Raw genomic sequence first — 20,392 nt, forward strand, 5'->3', positions numbered from 1 at the left:
GCATCTAATTACCTCCTTTCTCTTGAAATAGTAATTAATATTGGCTTCTCCCAACTTACAGACTCATTAATGAAGAAATAAGTTCGTTTGTATACCTCTTAGTATAAAGGTTAAAAAGTAAGGTTTAAATCAGGAAATGAGTCAGACTGGCTATCATCTCTTTTTCAGTTCTGGATGGTTTTTATTGGAATCAATAGTAGGATGCAAATAAAGCTATGGGAGTGGGCAAAGTTCCTCCTACTCTTTTCCTTTTGCTTTTTAATCATTAAAGATGATTCAGGAGATTATTTGCCAAGTGAAGACCAACCCTCCTGAAATTTGTTCCAACTTTTCTGAGACCTGGATAAATACCCAATCACTTCTAAATGACTTTCTCTAATATCAAAGATCTACTTGCCAAATATTCTGAGTTGAGCCGAGTTGTATCGGTGTTCCCTCAGCTGAAGGAGGCTGGCAAAAGTGAATGAAGATCCTCTGCTTTAAGAGTGAAGTCCATATTCCACTCTTGAAATGATTCTATTGTTTAACCTCATGAACTTTTACCCACAAAAGGCTTTCTTTGAACAGAGTGATCAAAAACAAGGTCTTAAAATTTTTTTTATTAGATTGTTTACTTACAGATAAACCTTAGACAGGAGGCCAACTCACAGTGGTCCATTTCAAAAAGGTTAACTTTGGACTGAAGAGATTTTTAGAAAAACACAACTTTCAAATAGACATGTGAATGACGCCTGTAGGCTTGACTTTATCTGATCATCACAAGTATTTCCTCTCTCCCAGGGAACATCTCAGGAGAATGCTATGTGTTTAGGAGAACAATTTTAATGGGAAATCGTTGTCCAGACATGGAGAGGGGAGTGCGGTTGATTGGGTGGTGACTGACAGATTTGGGTTGGAATGGTTAGGTCTGCAGCGACAGAGAGGGTAGGGAAAGTCAGTGCAGCATCTTAATCATGCCTTCATGTCCCTTTACTCACATAGAGCCTTCTTCTGTGGATCTCACAAGACTGTTGATTTGCTGCTTTTTTTGGTGTAGGATCTAGGGTAAGGTCAGAAAGTAAAAACAATTACTGTCTTAAAATTCTCATTCTTCTGCTTTAGTAATGTTCACCTCCTGAGCTTCCCTGAGAAAATAAATAAAACAAATATACATTTTGTCCAAGTATTCCCTCAGTATTTGGGAATCATAAGAAAAGAATGAAAATATTTTGAATGAAAGAAATGGTAGAACAAAAAGAAGAGTCTTTTTAAAATTATGTTTGAAAATGATTATTGTAACTATTTTAATTTATTTTTATTTTTTATTATTATGATCATTCCATTCTACATATATAATCAGTAATTCATAATAGCATCACATGGCTGCATAGTCATCATCATGACCATTTCTTAGAACTATTTGCATCAGTTCAGAAAAAGAAATGAAAAGAAAACAGAAAAAAAAATTTATACATACTATACCCCTTACCCCTTCCTTTCATCGATCACTAGCATTTCAATCTAAATTTATTTTAACATTTGTTCCCCCTATTATTTATTTTTATTCCATATGTTCTACTCGTCTGTTGACAAGGTAGATAAAAGGAGCATCAGACACAAGGTTTTCACAATCACATAGTCACATTGTGAAAGCTATATCATTATTCAATCATCATCAAGAAACATGGGTACTGGAACACAGCTCTACATTTTCAGGCAGTTCCCTCCAGCTTCTCCATTATATCTTGAATAACCAGGCGATATCTACTTAATATGTAAGAATAATCTCCAGGATAACCTCTTGACTCTGTTTGGAATCTCTCAGCCACTGACACTTTGTCTGAAGAAATCCCAAGTGTTTGGATCACAGTCCAAGATCTGGACATAAATGAGTAAATAGGTTCCATAAAGCACATGCACTTTGCCCTTCAAGAGGTTAAAAAGCCCTTACACAGGGTGCATGGGTGGTTCAGGAGTAGAATGCTCGCCTTCCATGTGAGAGATGTGGGTTCAATTCCCGGACATGCACCCCTCAAAAAGTAAAAAAAATTCCTCACACAACCATTTAGACAAATGGGAGCCGTTTCCTGATATATTAAAAATATATAAATCTATATTCCATATTGTCTGAATAAGGAGAACAGGGAATTATGTAATATGTTTTAGTACATTTATATTTAATATGTACAAATGTACTGGCATTTAAAGGGTAAGCTTTGATAGAAATTTCGTTTATATGGACAGAAAAGGTAGCACCTTGATTTATTCATGTATTAATTCAATGAAGGTTTGCCTGTATATCTTTCATGCTTGTCCCAACAATGCCTTAAAGAACCCATTTTATTTCAATCTCCCCAGTTTCACATGGTGATTAATCTATCCCAATTTGTTTGGATATTCCCAGTTTCCCTGAGAAATCCCTCAGCCCTTACCGTATTAGATGGTTGGTCACCCTAGCTACACAGAACATACAGGTGCTTTAAGGTTGCTTTTGGATGATGATGATGATAAATTACATAAATGAGATGTGACATGCTTTAGTTCTCTCTTGGAGTGGGAGACAGAAGTTGTTTAGTTTCTGCTTCTGCTGGAGCACCTCAAGTGCTAGGGGAACTTTTTCCTGAAAACGCATTTCATTTTTATTTCTGTTACTAGTACACTGTTCCTTTGTATTCTGAACTAAAACCTATCCCAATGAAGTGTCCATGGCTTTTCTTTTCTTACCCCTTGCTAAATGGAATGAACTCTATCCTTTCCCCATGTGATTGCATGTTAAATATTTAAAGACATCTATCATGCCTCCCAATTTTTCATCTTCAATTAACACAGCTCCTAACTATTCAAAACTTCTCTTCTTTCACCATCATGTTACTTTCTGCTGAATACATTTTAGTTTGACCCTATCCTTCTGCAACTGCCGTTTTTAGAAATCTAACCAACAGAGTAGAGTAGGTGTGTCACCACCTTGTTCAAGAATCTATGCTTACTTTAATTCAGCCTAATATATTAGTAATTTTCTTGGCTGCCATTGATGTAGATTAATTTCCTAATAAGAAAACTTCCAAAGTTTTTTTCTTATGTGATTCTGCTAGGCTGTATCTATGTAGTTATTTTTCTAGCCCCAAGTGCCTGTAATTCTTACATTTAACTCTGCTAAACTTCATTTTTAATTCTTTTTTTTTTTTAAATCACCCTCTCTCAATAATGTTTGTTTCATAGGTTTGATGAGTATACTTTCTAGGTCTTCATTCAAGTCAATGATAAAATTGTTAAAAGGACAAGGCCTTCACTGGTAATCTTTCCTTATGGTTATATTAAGCCATTAATTAGTCTTTAGTTACAATAATTTAACCAGTTTCTAGTTAACATGATTTACTAATAACTAACCATATTTCTTTACTTCATCTAAGACATGGCGACTAGGATAGGAAAGTCAGGAACAACAGAAACTGCTTTGTAGCAATGAAATATTTGCTATTTCTATAAAACCATGGGATTACATTCTAGGTGATGTATTTTTCAACCAAATATGGAATCGTCCATTGTGATTCTCCACCTTATCTACTGGGTTTGGCACTGAGTGAGTTTCAGTTATTAAGGAAGATCAAATCTTCTCTTCTCAAAGGAAAAAGATTTACCCTATTTTTTAAGGATGTAAAAAATACATCACACTCACCTGCCATGCAGGAGATGCAGTTTAGCTTCCAAGCCCAGGCATCAAAACAAACAAACAAATTTTGTGAACAAAATTCCCTACAATATACATATCACATATCTGTGTGTGTATTTATAGATATATAAATATGTATATGTAGGGAGACACATAAATAATATATATATTACAGATTTCTCAGGTAAGTCCAAAAGAGGTCTTAATAGACCTAGGAATAAGTACACAGCCTTCCAAAAATATCCCTTTAAAGGGGACAACACTTTTTTGGAAGTGAAAGTTTTTCTATGTTTGTTAAAACATCAAAGACAAGGTGCCCGGGCCCTTCTCCAGGCCGTGTGGGGTCACCCGGACACTGCAGCCGTCGCGGATGCAGAACCGCAGGGGCTTCTCTGTGCCTCACTTGTCAAGACAACCCTGCGACGCGTTCCTGGGAGAATATCCACGTCTATGACGGAAGACCCAGGCCTGGAGTCTTGAGGTACACTAATGCCTGTATGTGGTCTTTCCTTGTGGCTATCAGGATGCGTGGTACATCAGTTAAAACATTCTTCTTCTTCATTAGTGTGTCTGTACCGAAGGCACTGCTGTCTGCTTCTTCCTTCTTTTGTATAAAGATCCTAAGCAGCGGATTGGCTGTTGAAACAGCTTTATGATAATTAGAATCATTGTTATAGGTAGTAAGTCTCCATGGATGTCTGCATTAGCCTACTAAACGTCAACATTGGGTGTCTTATGAACACTTTGCAGCAAAATCCATAAAATTCATCAAATTAAAAAAAAAAAGCAAAAACAAAAACAAAAAAACATCAAAGACAGTTTAACCCAGTAGTCAAGCTTTGGCTTGAGACCTGGCTCAACTCCAGGTTCTATCATTTGCCAGCTGTTGGACGCTGGGCAACTATTTGTACTCGCTTGGCATCTAGTGAGATCTCTAAAAAAGAATAGTAACTCCTATTTATTGAGAACCTATTTATGTGAGGTATTACATGAAGTGCTTAACATTGTTTCATTCCACATCCCCCCCCCCCAAACGATTCTGTGAAATAGATACTTTCATTATCCTCAATTTACAGATGAGCAAATCAAGGAACAGAAAGATTAGGCAATTTTCTCCAGGAAAAAATGGAAGAGAAGGTACACACTAAGTTTGTCTGACTCTAGACCAGGGTCCAAACATGATTCCATCCTGCCAGTCCACTAACACAGACTGAACCCTCACCAGGCCTGATAGCTTCAGAACTCTGAGTAGGAAGGAGACCGACCACCAGCTATGTCAAGGAGGTTCTGGGGACCGCAAAAGTCTCCCATGGCCTGGTCTTACCTTGGAGATTCGCTAGGGTTAAGTGGTCCTCAACCCCATAGACTCAGAAATTCAATCTGTTAAAACAGGGAATATGGCTTCATCTTCCAGAGCAGATTCAAGCTCCCAGAAGCTGGTATTCAAAACCAGAATAAAGTTTATTCCCAATGAAAATGATGAATAGAAATAGAAAGAAATATAATGGCCATGGGCCAAAACATTCATTTCATGTCTTGTGACTTGGGAAGTCAGTTGGTAAGAGTAGGTTGCTTGCAGAGTGTGGAATCTGAAATACGGGAGTCTTTTATTTTATATATGTTTATAGGCCATGATAGAATCAAACATAATCAATTCCAAAGCAGCAATATACCTGCCCCCAGAATTGGACAGGCCAGTTCAACCTCTCACCTCAAAACATCTGGATAAACACCACCAGCATTTGTCTCTGGGACCCTCCCTTCTCCTATGTTTTTGAGGCTCACCAGTTCTGCTTCTGATTGATATGCTCTTTCTTCAATTTAGGTTATTTTTTATTTCAGGCTACAGCATAATCTTGCTAGCTAGGGAGTAACTCTTCCTCTTTACTATGACTTTGAATAACTGTACTTTGATCCATTATGCATTGATCTTAAGGTTTAAGTCTGAAAGGGCAGCCTTAGTTCCAGGTTCTTGGTGAGAGAGTCTTCTCACAGAGGCTGCAAAGTACTGACAGCAGCAATTAGAGACAGGACTTCTTTTCAGAAAAAAAGCTTCTTGTTTCTGAAACTTTTTCTGGTGGATCTCCAGCTTCAGAAATGGTGGCCATTCAAAGAGACAGACTACTTGGAGAAAGGTTTTACAAGGTTCTGCAGATACCTGGCTATGTCAGCTCTGGAGGAGTCATATATAGGGTGTGAAGCAATTTTTTTTTAGCCTTTTGCCATGGATCCAGGCAGCTACAGCAACAGCAGCAGTTCCTACTCCCATGCAGAGCTTCAGAATGTCTGGGTGACTCTTGCTGATAATATGGAATGCTTGGAAACAGTGAAAGAGAAGTTTGGAAGACCTATCAGACAGAGCAGTGATGATTTAAAGGAGGGCAGTTTACCCCAGAACCTTTGGGCCCAGGGTAATTGCAGAGCTTAAAGGAAAGGAAAGAATGCCTCATTGTCCATATTTGCTAAGTGACGTGTGCAGAAGATGGCAGGGAAAGAATAGCATGGACAAACATCTCCTCTCTCTATCTTTGCAGGTGAGGGGTTTACATGTCTTCAAGATCCAGGGAAAAGGAAGAAAGCCTGGGGGAGCAGAATTTTCCATTATTACTGGGCTGCCATTTTGGGAAGGCCAATGAGAACTGCAGCCTGTTGTTCCAGTCCTATTCTTCCAAACTCCTTACTAAAGGATGGAAAGAACCTTAGGTAGACCCAAAGCTTCCAGTGCTCAGACAAAGAACACTGGATAGACTTGATTCTATCCGAAGACTCTCCCTCATGAGACCCTGATAACGCTGGGAGAGAGGGGTCGGGCTGATATGGGAGGTGAAGCTATGGTTATTGATACTCTTCATAAAAGGCCAACCAGGGGACTAACTTCCAACATCACTCTTTCATGAGCTTATGATTTCTCATCAAAGCCTACCTCCCCCACAACATTCCCACATTAAAGTGAAGCTTCCACCAGTGCTCAGGGTTTAACCTAATAAGAAGGCTTGGCCCCTTTACTTTAAGATACCAGATTCTTGCAAGAGGCTTGTTTTCTGAATATTTCCTTCTGTGCACTTCCCTCTTGTATTAATTGGCCCTACCCTCAGAGGCAAACTCCGGATCTTTCTCTTGTATCTTTGGCTTGGCTCAAGCTTCTGACCCCACCACTGCTAAAGCTAAAAGCAGGGAGATGGCCAAAATAGGCAGTCAGGGAAGAGTACAGGCATTCCTATTGCATCTGCTCAGTCTCTCAGCAATCCTCATGTCAGAAAACCACTCAGGGTTACAGGCTGGGGCCATAGAAAGTCCCTCCTTCCTCACTCACTGCATGAGAACAGGGTAAGACACAAACCAAGGTCTTACAGAAGCTGTCCACTGAGTGCTGAAAGTCAGATACTATTATTGAATGTGTGAGTTCTCCGGTGGCTCTGTTCTGAATGTAATTCCTGAGATGTTCTCTGGGTCCATCTGAGCCAGGGTTTTTGATGACTGTGAGCCTGGCATGGTTCCTTGCCCTTTCTCTTGCTGTCTATCAGAAGCCCTCAGGGGAGTTGGCTTTCCTGGTTGCTACATGTACCCACTATTGTTGTTGTTGTCATTTTTAAGACATAGAGATCTGGGACACAGAATTGAAAGTCTTCCACAGAGCTAGGCAACTATAAAAACAGGTTACCCTTTGTTTTAGCTTGCTAGCTGCTGGAATACAACATACCAGGAATAGAATGACTTTTAAAAGGGGGAATTTATTAAGTTGAAAGTCCATAGTTCTAAGGCCGTGAAAATGTTAACTAAAGCAAGGCTATAAAAATGTCCAATTTAAGGCATCCAGGGAAATATACCTTGGTTCAAGATGGTTGATGACGTTCAGGGTTTCTCTCTCAACTGGAAAGACACATGGTGAACATGGCAACGTCTGCTAGCTTTCTCTTTCAGCTTCTTGTTTCATGAGGTTCCCCTGTGGGTGTTTTCCTTCTTCATCTCCAAAGATTTCTGGCTGCTTGGGCTCTGCAGCTCTTCTCAAAATAGTTCCCTGTTAAAGGACTCCAGTAAGCAACCCTACCTTGAATGGGTGGAGACACACCTCCATGGAAATCATCTAATCAAAAGTTACCACCCAGAATTGGGTGAGTCACATCTCCATGGGTCAAAAAGCTCCCAGCCAGCAATACTGAATGAGGATTAAAAGACACAGCTTTTCTGGGGTTCACTACAGATTCAAATGGGCACATTCCACCCTTTGGACCCCCAAAAGACATGTTCTTTCCAAATGCAAAATACATTCATTTTATAACAATATCAGAAAGCCTTAAAGCTTTTCAGTAACAATACAAATGCAATACAAAGTCAACTACAGGCATGGTCTGCCCTAAGGCAAAAACCTCCTGGCTCTGGACTTGTAAAACTCAGATCAAGTTATCTGCTGCCAACATACAAAGGAGGAACAGTCATGGGATACATGTTTCCATTTCCATAGGGAGAAACTGGAAGGAACACAGAGGTCACTGGACCCAAGCAGTTTTGAAAGACTGCAGGGCAAAGTTCATTAGATTTTAAAGTCTGAGAGTCATTTATCCTCGGGGCTTTAGAAAGTAGCAGTCCCACCCCTTCCAAGGGCCTAAGTAGCAGCCTGCCTTTCTCTGAATGCAACCTCAAATGCAACCTTGTGGGACATTGGAGAGACCATGTTTTTCTCAGCTCTACCCTCTCCAAACATTGGGGCCACATCCAGGCTTTCTGCCATCTCTGGGGCACACACTCAATCCTTCCATGAGGTGGCAGCCAGGCTTTCCTCAATACCCAAGGAATGTGCTCCACCCCCTCCAATGCCTGAAGTGGCATCACCCTTCCACTGCAATTAGGTAGAAGACCCATACTCTGCCTTTGGGGCAAACTCAACCTTTCCTAGTACTTGTGTGGGTCTGCTCTCCTGGCCTGAGGTTTCTTTTTTTAATTTTTTCTTTTTAAGCACAACAACATACAAACATGAACATTCTTACCATATGATCATTGCATTTTTGATATATAATCAATAACTCACAATATCATCACATAGTTGCATATTCATCATCATGATCATTTTTAGAACATTTGCATCAATTCATAAAAAGAAATAAAAAGAAAATAGAAATAAATTCATATATACCATACCCTTTACCCCTCCCTCTCATTGACTGCTAATATTTCATCTACCCAATATATTTTAGCCTTGGTTTCCCCTATTTTTTTCCTATACCTTTACCACTTCCTTTCATTGATCATTAGCATTTCAATCTACTAAATTTATTTTAACATTTTCCCCCTATTATTTATTTATTTTTAATCCATATGTTTTACTTGTCTGTCAATAAAGTAGATAAAAGGAACATCAGACACAAGGTTTTCACAATTACATAGTCACATTGCGAAAGCTATATTATACAATCATCTTCAAGAAACATGGCTACTGGAACACAGCTCTACATTTTCAGGCAGTTCCCTCTAGCGTCTCTGTTACACTTTAACTAAAAAGGTGATATCTATTTAATGCATAAGAATAACCTCCAGGATAACCTTTCAACTCTGTTTGAAATCTCTCTGCCATTGACACTTTATTTTGTCTCATTTCTCTCTTCCTCCTTTTGGTCAAGAAGGTTTTCTCAATCCCTTGGTGCTGAATCCCAGTTCATTTTAGGATTTCTGTCCCACGTTGCCAGGAAGGTCCACATCCCTGGGAGTCACATCCCATGTAGAGAGGGGGAGGGAAGTGAATTTGCTTGTGTTGGTTGAGAGAGAGATGGTCTGAGCTTTCTTGACTTTAGACTTTAGCTTCCATACTTCTGTCTCAGAAGTTATTTTACTTTCACATTGTCCCTTTTCTGTGCCACCTCCCCACTACCCCCACCCCCATCCAGACTGGCAGCAGCTCCATTTATACAGGTCCCATAGCACTCTTGTTGGCTTTTACGTAGTAAGCAAGGATTGCGTCCATTAGACAGCAGGAGTTTCCACAAATCCTTCCTGGATGACTCCATCTCTAATCCTAGCTTTCTCTGAAATGGCTGACTGGTTACATATTTGGCCGAATCATCATGTGGGGCACCATTCTCTGGGGTCTCCTTTCCTGGAAGCCCCCAATTTTTCAGGCTGCCAATTTATGGTTTCTTTATACCCAAGAGTTCAGTTCTCAGCTTATCTCCTTGCTGTTGCATTTCACTATAAGCTGCAAGGAGAAACCAGGCTGCAATTTCCACAATTAATTTGGAAAGCTCTTCAGCTAAATATCCAAGTTCATGGCTTTTAAAATCTGCCTTCCAGCCAAAGCCACTTGTCAATTTTGCCAGATTATCTGCAATTTTAAAACAAGGATCACTTTCTTTCCAGTTTGCAATAACACATGCCTCATTTCTGTCTAGAACCTTGTCAGAGGTATCTTTAGAGCCCACACTTCTAACAACAGTCTCTTCAAAGTGTTCTAGGCCTTCTCATCAACCTCCTCATAACTCTACCAGCATCTTTGCCTTATCCATGTAAAGAGCTGTTCCAGCATGTTTGGTATTTGCAAACTGCAGCAGCACCCTACTTCTCTGTACCAAAATCTGTTCTAGTTTGCTAGCTGCTGGAATGCAATATACCAGAAAATGGAACAGCTTTTGAAAAGGGGAATTTATTAAGTTGCTAGTTTACAATTCTAAGGCTATGAAGTTGTCCAAATTGAAGCAAGTCTATAGAAATGTCCACTCTAAGGCAACCAGAGAAAGAAACCTTGATTCAAGAAGGCTGATGAAGTTCAGGGTTTCTCTCTCAATTGGAAAGGCACATGATGAACATGACAGCATCTGCTAGCTTTCTCTCCCAGCTTCTTGTTTTATGAGTCTCTCCTGGGGTGTTTTCCTTCTTCATTTCCAAAAGTCTCTGGCTATGCAGGTTCTGAGCTCTTTCCAAAATGGGTCCCTCTTCAAGGACTCCAATAAGCAACCTCACCTTGAATGGATGGCGACACACCTCTATGGAAATCACCTAATCAAAAGTTACTACCCAGGGAGTGCAAGGGTAGTTCAGTGATAGAAGTCTCGCCTGCCAGTGGGAGAACCAGGTTTGATTCCCAGTCCATGCACTTCTCAAAAAACAAACAAATAAGCAAAACAAACAAAAATTCAACAAATGGTGCTGCAATAATGAGATACTCACATGAAAAAAATAATAAAATGTGACCCTGCCATACAGCATTCAAAAAAAGAAGTTACCACCCACAATTGGGTGTGTCACATCTCCATGGTTAATTAAAAAACTCCCACCCAGGAATACTGAATGAGAATTAAAGGACATGGTTTCTGGGGTCCACAAATTCAAACCAGCACACCCCTGGTAAAGGTAAGCTCAGAGGCTTATAATATAGAACATAGGGGACCTACAGATAAATGGATGCTAGAAATCAGTGAATGGTTAGCTAATGAGGTTGAACTTAAATGTAAGGGAATGGACAGAAAGTGAAGGCAGTTCATTAGTGGGTCTATAAGCAGTATTGCCATGTTGAAAGTGAACATGATTGAGGGTTGTGTAGGTCCATGTATCTCATTGATTAACACTAAAAATATAAACAAGTTCTTGTATGAACTACTTCAAAGGTATGAATCTTGTACAAAGAGTAAATAATATTGGGATAAAGGGGGGAACTTCTATTGCATGTCATGGTCTGTGTTTAACAGCAGGATATCAACAGTACCACAGCAATACCAGGGGTAAATAATTGGGGGTGGGTTGGGAGGAGAGGATAAGATACAAACGGAGGTTTGAATTTTCTATTTGGTGAGGGTGTGTTTATTGGTTATTTTTCTCTTGGAAGCAGTGAAAATTGTCTAAAATTGAGAGTGTTGATGCTCTTGTGAAGTTTATTTATGTATCCCTGAGTTACTTCCAGAAAACCTCTTTTGTTGCTCAAATGTGGCCTCTTTTTCTCTAAGCTCAACCATGCAAGGAAAATCATTACATTTCCCTCTACATGGTACATGACATCCAGGAGTAAGAAAGTCTATCTGGCAACATGTGATATGAATTGCAGGGATGAGCCTAACCCTGACATCATGGGATCAACAATGCCTGCCTGACCAAATGGGGGAAAATATTGTAGCAAAATAATGTACACTGGCTAAGAGAGTTCAAATGGAGTCAAGAGGCCATTCTAGAGTCTACTCTTATGCAAGCTTCAGCTAGATATTGCTATTTACCAACTAAAACCATTCCTGTCAACCTAAAAGAACACCTAGGGCTTTATCTGAGATTCTCCAAAAGTTCCATGCACTATGATTACTTTCCAGAAACCTATAACCTCTGGATGGGTTCCTAGGCCAGGTAAGTCTTGAAACACAGAGGGCCCAGCCTCTCCAGAACATCAACTAGTTCCATCTCCCATCCATATTATTGACACCCCTTCCCTGCAGGAAAAGTTTAGAACAGGCATAGCCTAAATACCCTTAAAGATTGGGAGAAGGATCATAGGAGAAAGGAGGAGTTATGACAGAGAAGATAGGATTGAACAAATGAATATGGCTGTTCAATCATTATATTGATTTTTTTTTTTTTTTAGTCTCCAATGTCTTGGAGCAGCTTGAAAGAAAAACCTAAAATTGTGGAACTGTAATTCTTACCAAACTCTGAAATCTGTTCTATCACTACTTGTTACAATGTACTTTGAAATTTATTGCTTTTCTTGTATATATTTTTCACAATTTTAAAACGTTAAAAAAAACCCAAACAAACGGGATTGAATCAAATATATTTGTTGAACATTGACATGCACAACATACCACTTGATCATATGAAGGGGAATAAAGATGAACAAAGACTGGATCCTCCCCTCAAGGAATTTACAGTCTAATGAAGGAATTGGATGCACATATATGTCACTGTAATACAACGTGGGGATAGTAGGAGTGCAGGCCACAGTTACACTCTCTCTGCACCTAGAAAAGTTGAAGAAGAGCATTTTCTCCTAATAGACCACCAGGCAATTGCCTGTTGATCTCCTGTGATAGTCTGACTCAGTTTTCATCTAAGGAGCCAACACCAAGGAGAACAAAGGCAATTGTAACACTTTACGTACCAGCAAAGTAGTTACAAAGCAATATGCTGTGCACATAACAAGAGCTTTCTTTTAAATGGATCTTTAAATTAATGAACTGGATTGACCTGTATCACTTCTCTTGCTTAATAGCAAGAGAAACAGAAGTTGCACTTCCCTTCCCTGCTCCTTAGGGCAACTAACAAAAAGCAAACAGGGTTCAGTACCAGGAATAAAGTTGACTCATGCTCTTAGGCTTTCTCTCCTTTTAGAACACATTGATTGAAGACTTGGAATGGGATGACATTCACTCTCAGAGGGAAACAGATGAAGTCACCAAGGGAGAGAGGGTAGGGAAAGAACAGGGAAATGGGGAAGGAACAGGAGGTAGTAACTATTGAACTGCTTTTGACAAAATCTCTTCATCTCAGAAGAAAGGGCTGTTCCACGAAGATCATATTCCAGGCATAAAGAAGAGGATGAAGAGAAATCACACATATTCTAGCTCAACATCCTAGAAGAAGAGAGGAAGTTTATGACAATATGCATAATATCTCTTTAGCCTGGTACCATTTCATTCATTTCATTCATTCCAGCCTGGTTCCCAAATCTGGAAAACTGAAAAAAAAAAAAAAAAAATCAAGAGTACAAGCTCTAATAGACAGAATTAACATTAAAGAGATGAAGTAGGCCTTTTCCAGGGTAGGAATCTCAGTGGGCACCATTGAATAAGCTTGGTCAATAGGTAAGAGACTTAAAACCCTAGAGGTTGTTTAAGGTCACATGCAAGATTTGAATGGATAGGGACAACAGATGTTTTCCATAACTGCACTTCAAAATGGTGACAAGAAGGAAAACAGGGCATGGGGAGATCCTGTTTAGATAGAGGGTAGAAGTGATGTCTTCCTCCACTGAATTATTGTAATTTTTTCTATGATATTGCCTTTGCTATCTCTTACACTATTCATAACTGTTACTTAAGGCATTACCAGCTATTTACATTTTCATATATTTGTAATATAAATTACTTGACAGCAGTAATCTTCCTACTTTGATGCAACTACCTCAGCGTCTGCTCTTACTAGAGCATTGAGAAATGCCTCTTGATTTGATGTTGTGGGAGAATTGGACTTCAAGTCCCAACAGCTGCAAGGGCTGGCATAGGTCTGGCCACAAATTTCCATGAGGTAAGGCAATATTTGGCAATTACAAGGGCATTCCAGTGAAGTGAAGAAAAGCATCAGATTTTGCAATAGTTCTGCAAATAAGATAGTGGAGTGGCTGGGTTGCTGGAAAAACATGTGCTGAATGACAAAAAATAATCTGGGTTCTCACCTTTATAGAGATCTTGCATGTTCTAGTTTGCTAGCTGCTGGAATGCAACACACCAGAGACGGATTGGCTTTTAATAAAAGGGGATTTATTTTGTTGGTTCTTCAGAGGAAAGGCAGCTAACTTTCCACTGAGGCTCTTTTCTTACGTGGAAGGCACAGGATGGTCTCTGCTGGTCTTCTCTCCAGGCCCCTGGATTCCAACAACTTTCCCCGGGGTGACTTCTCCAAAGGCCTGGGCTGAGCTACAAGTGCTGAGATGAGGAATGCTGAGCTGCTAGGCTGTGCTACATTGCATTCTCTCATTTAAGCGCAAGCCAATTAAGTTAAACGTCACTCATTGCAGCAGACACGCCTCCTAGCCAACTGCAGATGTAATTAGCAACAGATGAGGTTCACATACCTTTGGCTTATGTCCGCAGCAACAAGATTAGGTATGCTCACCTGGCCAAGCTGACAACTGAATCTAACTAACACATTGCAAGATGTTATCTCTGCCAGTGTACTCAGATTCAGATAGGAAGAAGTGACATTAAAAAATGTTCCTAGCACTACATAGCAATATACTAGGTATTGTACATACAGAATACTTAAAAAGTAAGATGGGGGCGGGTGAGAGGGTTGTTCAATGGTAGAATTCTCCCCTGCCATGCAGGAGACCTGAGTTCAATTCCTGACCCATGCATTTCCCAAAAACAAGCAAAACAAAGAAAGAAAAAACCAAACAAACAAATATTCAACAAAAGGTGTTGAAATAACGGGACACTCACATGGAAAAAGAATGAAATGTGACCCCGGGGATATAGCATACAAAAATAAATAAATAAATAAATAAGATGACTCTTTCCTCAAACTTGAAATCTTAACAGGAAATCAACTTGTAAAAGTTACTTTGGGTTACAAATTAAATATCACAACATTACTTTGGGAAAGAAGAATAAAGAGGCCTTGAGATGAGTCTTGAGTCATCAGATTTTTGTGGGACCTTGCTCCACTGAAGCTTCATAAAATTCTCCATCCTGTGGACACTTGAAACAGAAATAAAAATGTTTTAAATTCACCCCTCCTCTTCATGCCAGCCCCACCTGCGGGTATTTCAAGATAGCAATTCTTATACCTTGTGTAGTAACATGCTTAGCTCTTATCCCTGCAGCCTCGGAGCACAGACCTTTGACCCTAATTTATAGATTCAGCTTCACCCTAGTTATAGGATTAATACTATTCCTGCTAGAAGAACATAAAGAACTAGGTTAAAAGAGTCAATCTCAAAAAAAAAAAAAAAAAAAAAAAGAGTCAAGAGTCAATCTCAAGGATAATCAGGCTTTGGGGGAGAACTCCTGCCTTACACTTCTATCCTTCAGTACCGGATTTCCTCCTGGTAACATCTTCCGTGAATAGAATTACAGCTCCTGAAACTGTCTCTTACCACTTTGGCCTCTTATTGCTATGGCCATGGTTTTTGGATGCCAACTTTCTGTATAGGTTTTCTAATGCCTGTTTAGATCAATAGCCTGAATCTTAGATTCATTTGGACTTTAAGTCACAAGTAAAAACTTTCTGCCATGGACCCTGGGGGCTAGTTCTGGCACCAGAGTCACTAGGGAAGGAATTACACTGGTATTCTAAGGGTTTCTTATTACAAAGGTTTCTAGCTACAAGGCAAGGGCAAATGATATGCCACAGCTCTGTGACTGGCTCATATCATCAATTTGTGGTCTTAACGGGAACCATAGAGGATTTCTGCTTTAGGGGTATTTCAGAATAAACGGAAGGGGTATTTCAGAAAAAAAATTAATACACCACCGAATTATTAGAGAACAAGGTTAACATCAAGACACTATATGCCTTAGCATTAACATAAAATCAAATGAGACAATGCATGCAAAGCACCCAGGATAGTTCCTGGCACTCAACAAATGCTAGTTTTTCCCTCTCTGCCTATAGTTTGAAGTTTTACAATGTGCTTTTTCATATATGAAATATTCTCTAAGACCTTCTGAATCAGATATTTTCCCCCAGAGCAGTGACTTGGTGTCCCCAAAGAGGCACATCTTAAAAACTGCAGGACTGAGAGCCAGGTCCTCACACACCAAAATCAGTTCATTTCCCCCATCTCCCTGATACTTCTAGGGCATTGTCCTAGATTTGAAATTGTGAAGGCTTGGATTAGAGTGGCAATAATGGGGCGGAGATGAAGGGATGATCTGTGTGAGCTCCTGGATAGCTGAACTTCTCTGGGCCTTATTATTATTATATATCCTTATATGGAAATAGTTACACTGCATTTTATTTATTCCAAGACACATATATTTTATCATTTTGACATCTCTGAAATCAAGACCAGTCTTACAATTGATGGTATTTTACAGTTATTTTCATCCACTTGGCAGTTGGGATATAGCTGTCATTATCTGCTCATGAGCAAACTTGGTTGTTATTCCTGGTGACATGACTGGACAACTGAAATCCCTGAACATTTCAGTCAACAAACCATTTAAGTACTGTTTGCAGAAGAAATATGAATCCTTGTTGTTGCATTTGTACCTTCTGGTAAGAAGGTACAAGAAAGCACCAGCACCAAAACTTGCAGAATATTACAGGCTTGGAAGAAAATCTCAGAAAAAAAAATGGTGGAGCACTATTTAAGGCATGCTGCATCACCAGTGTTCATGATGGCAGAGAGGATGATAATGTATTGAAAAGTACAGACTGACGACTCAGAGTCAAAAGTGATTCAGAGAGCAACTAAAGAGATAACAGCATGTAAATGCAATACACAATCCTGGACTGGATCTAAAAATGAAGGAGAAGAGGCTCAAAAGAACATTACAAGGACTTATGAAAAAATTGAAGTGTATACTAAAAGCTTAATTTCAATGTTAAAATTCTTGAATTTGATAACTGTATGTACGGGGTTACACTAGTGAATATTCTTTTTCCTAGGAAATGTACATGGAAGTATTGTGCATTCAAAGGAGCTTGATGTATACAACCTATTCTCAAATGTCTAGAAAACTGGCATATAAATAGATGGATGAGTAAATAGATAAAATATAGCAAACGTGGCAAAATGTTAAAATTGGTGGATCTGGGTATTGGGGGTGGGTTATGTTGGAGTTCTCTGTATGATTTCTGTATTATTTTTGCAACTGTCCTATAAGTTTGAAGTTATTTCAAAATAAAAAGTTTGAGAAAAAGAAAGTTATTCAGAAGACAGTCTCTGAATATGAAGATATTTTAGACTATCTTCACTAAACTATTTACCCTATATATCACTTTTATTAACAGACGTGGGTGATAAAAATCAATGTTTAAATAAATCCAAGTAAGCCCTTTCAATAAGCATAAAATAAAAATTCTGGGTGATAGGAAAGCATTGTGCCATATTAATTTGATGCATTATGTTCTTTCTTAGTGGTATATAAAATAATGGTGTGAGTTATATAGTCAGTAATGTTTTAGATTCAATGGATATGGTAATATATTTTATACTTATATAAATCCTTAATAGTTTATAGAGTAGGCAGATTTCAATCATCACAATATCCTTGTGAGATTAGGAGCAAAATATCTTCAGTTTAATTTTAGGAAAAATAAGGCAGATTAAATAATTTACTCAAAGATTTATAGAATCAGGATAAAGGCTCATCTAATTCAATTCTCTAGAATAAGTCTAAAGTATCTTTTGCCTTTAAAATTTCAAGATTTCTATTAATCTGAGAGCTACTTTTAAAAAAAGGACTCTATCTGGTGACATCGAATATAGTAGTTCAGTATGAATATTGAGCATGCCTCCCTTATGGCAAAGGAAGTGAATTGTCAAGGCTTTAACAACAATAAATCATTATTACAAATAGTGATAGTTATAGTATATTGACAAATAGTGATTAGTGATATTACAAATCGCCTAGTACAATGCCTGGCACATAAAAGGTATTCAATGAATAACAGGAGTTTTATTACTCAAGGTAAATAGTGCTGGCTGTCACAGTAGTCAAGCCCTGAATTCTCAATGACTTAACCAACAAAAATAACTCACTCGTGTCATATATTTAGCAAAGGCAGGTAGAGGATGAAGATTGAGTGTTGCTCTACCTTATACCATCACGCTGTAATCAAGGTGACTCTGGCTCTACCATTTTGTAGCTGTACAATGTAGAACATGTAATCTCTGAAGTTACTATGACAGGAGAATAGAGGGTTGGGGGAGCACAACAGCTTAGAACCTCCTCAGCCCCGAAATGATAACGTGTCACTTCCTTCATAGGCCATTAGCCAGCAGTTAACACATGACCCCAACCTAACTGCAAGGAAAGCAGTAGTCTTATAATTACTTCCTTGAGGCAAGGATCTGATTTATTTACTGATAGTCCAGGCATCTAGAAAAGTGTCTGGCATATAATGCTCGCTAAATAATTGTTGAATCAATGAATCGATAAATGGCATCTGAAGTTGATTTTCCTAATTTCAACTCAAAATCTACTGTGAAAAATTTCTAGATAGAATAAGATACTTGAGTTCAGGTTAATATTTCAGAAACAATTAGAGTTAGCAAGACAAAGGTATTTTGGTAAGAATATATTTGAAGTTAGTAAACTCATTTTCAAATGTAGTGATGTAATACACAAAATTTTTTCTATGGGAGTTTAATGATTTTTTTGTCTTTTGATTTTTTAAATGCAATTTTGCTGAGATACATTCACATACCATATAATCATCCAAAGTGTACAATAAATGGTTCTTGGTATTATCATATAGTTGTGAAGTCATTAATGATTTTTTACATTGACTAAAATATGAAGAAATTTAACACTCATTTCTAAACGCCAACCTGGATTTTTATTTCATCTAAAAATGAATACATCCCAGGGATGAGCCTGGCCCTGGTACTGTGGGATCAACAACGCTATTCTGACCAAAAGGGGAGAAAGAAGTGTAACAAATAAGGTATCAGTGGCTGAAAGAGTTCAAATAGAGTTGAGAGGCAACTCTGGAGGCCACTTTTACCCAAGCTATACTTAGACATTGCCACCTACCATAACTTGCCAAAACCATTCCTACCAATCCTAAAGAACTCCTAGAGTGCTATATAAGATTCTACAAAGGTTCCACGCACCAGGGTAACTTTCCAGAAACCTACAACCTCCAGATGGGTCCCTGGACCAGATAAGTCCAGAAATTCATAGAGGCCAGCCTCTCCAGAATATCAACCAGTTCTGACTCCCTAACCCATATTATCGACAGCCCATTCCCAAATGAAAGAGTTAGAATGGGCATAGCCCAAATACCCCTAAAAAGTAGGAGAAATATCAAAGTTGATGGCGGACTTATACAGAGAAGGTAGGGTTTAACAAATGAATGTGATTGCTGAATCATTACATTAATATTTCTTTTAGTATTCAGTATCTTAGAGCAGCTAGAAGTAAAAATCTAAAATTGTGGAATTGTAACCCATAACAAATTCTGAAGTCCATTTTACAACGAATTGTTGTGATGTGCTTTGAAATTTATTGCTTTTTTGTATATGTGTTATTTTTCACAAAAAAGAAAAAAACATATTTCTTCTAGCCTCCAGTACTTTGGAGCAGCTAGAAGGAAAAATCTGAAATAGTGGAATGATAACCCATAAGAAACTTGGAAATCTATTCTATAGCTACTTGTTGAAGTGTACTTTGAAAATCATTGCTTTTTCTTTCTTTTCTTTGTATACATCTTATTTTTAACAATAAAAACATTTTTAAAAAATGAATCCAGACTGCAGGCTTCCTAGATATGACTAGGGAACTGTTGGGAACAGTTGGCCACAATGGGAAGAATTTAATTTCTTCTTATTTTTTTATTTTTTAATAAAATATAACAAATGCAAACATTCTTAACTTATGATCATTCTGTTCTACATTATAATCAGTAATTCACAATATCATCACATATTTGCATATTCATCATCATGAGCATTTCTTAGAACATTTGCGTTGATTCAGAAAAAGAAATAAAAAGACAGCAGAAAAAAATTCATACATACCATACCCCTCACCCCTCCCTTTCATTGATCACTAGCATTTCAAACTAAATTTATTTTAACATTTGTTCCCCTATTATTTATTTTTATTCCATATGTTTTACTCATCTGTTCATAAGGTAGATAAAAGGAGCATCAGACACAAGGTTTTCACAATCACACAGTCACGTTGTGAAAGCAATATCATTATACAATCATCTTCAAGAAGCATGGCTACTGGAACACAGCTTTACATTTTCAGGCAGTTCTGTCCAGCCTCTCCACTACATCTTGACTAACAAGGTGATATCTATTTAATGCTTAAGAGTAACCTCCAGGATAACCTCTTGACTCTGTTTGGAACCTCTCAGCCACTGACACTTTATTTT

General features: G+C 38.4%; 1 long non-coding RNA gene across 1 annotated transcript in view; it reads right to left on the bottom strand.

Moving 5' to 3' along the window:
* Window positions 1-614: 614 nt before the first annotated feature.
* Window positions 615-20,392, bottom strand: part of LOC143649841 (uncharacterized) — a 41,740-nt gene continuing 21,962 nt past the window's right edge. The window contains exon 3 of the long non-coding RNA XR_013159208.1: window positions 615-1,039. This is a non-coding gene — a long non-coding RNA (uncharacterized LOC143649841). The remainder of the gene's footprint in view (window positions 1,040-20,392) is intronic.

Source organism: Tamandua tetradactyla, chromosome 11 (assembly GCF_023851605.1).
Source record: "Tamandua tetradactyla isolate mTamTet1 chromosome 11, mTamTet1.pri, whole genome shotgun sequence".
NCBI lineage: Eukaryota > Metazoa > Chordata > Mammalia > Pilosa > Myrmecophagidae > Tamandua > Tamandua tetradactyla.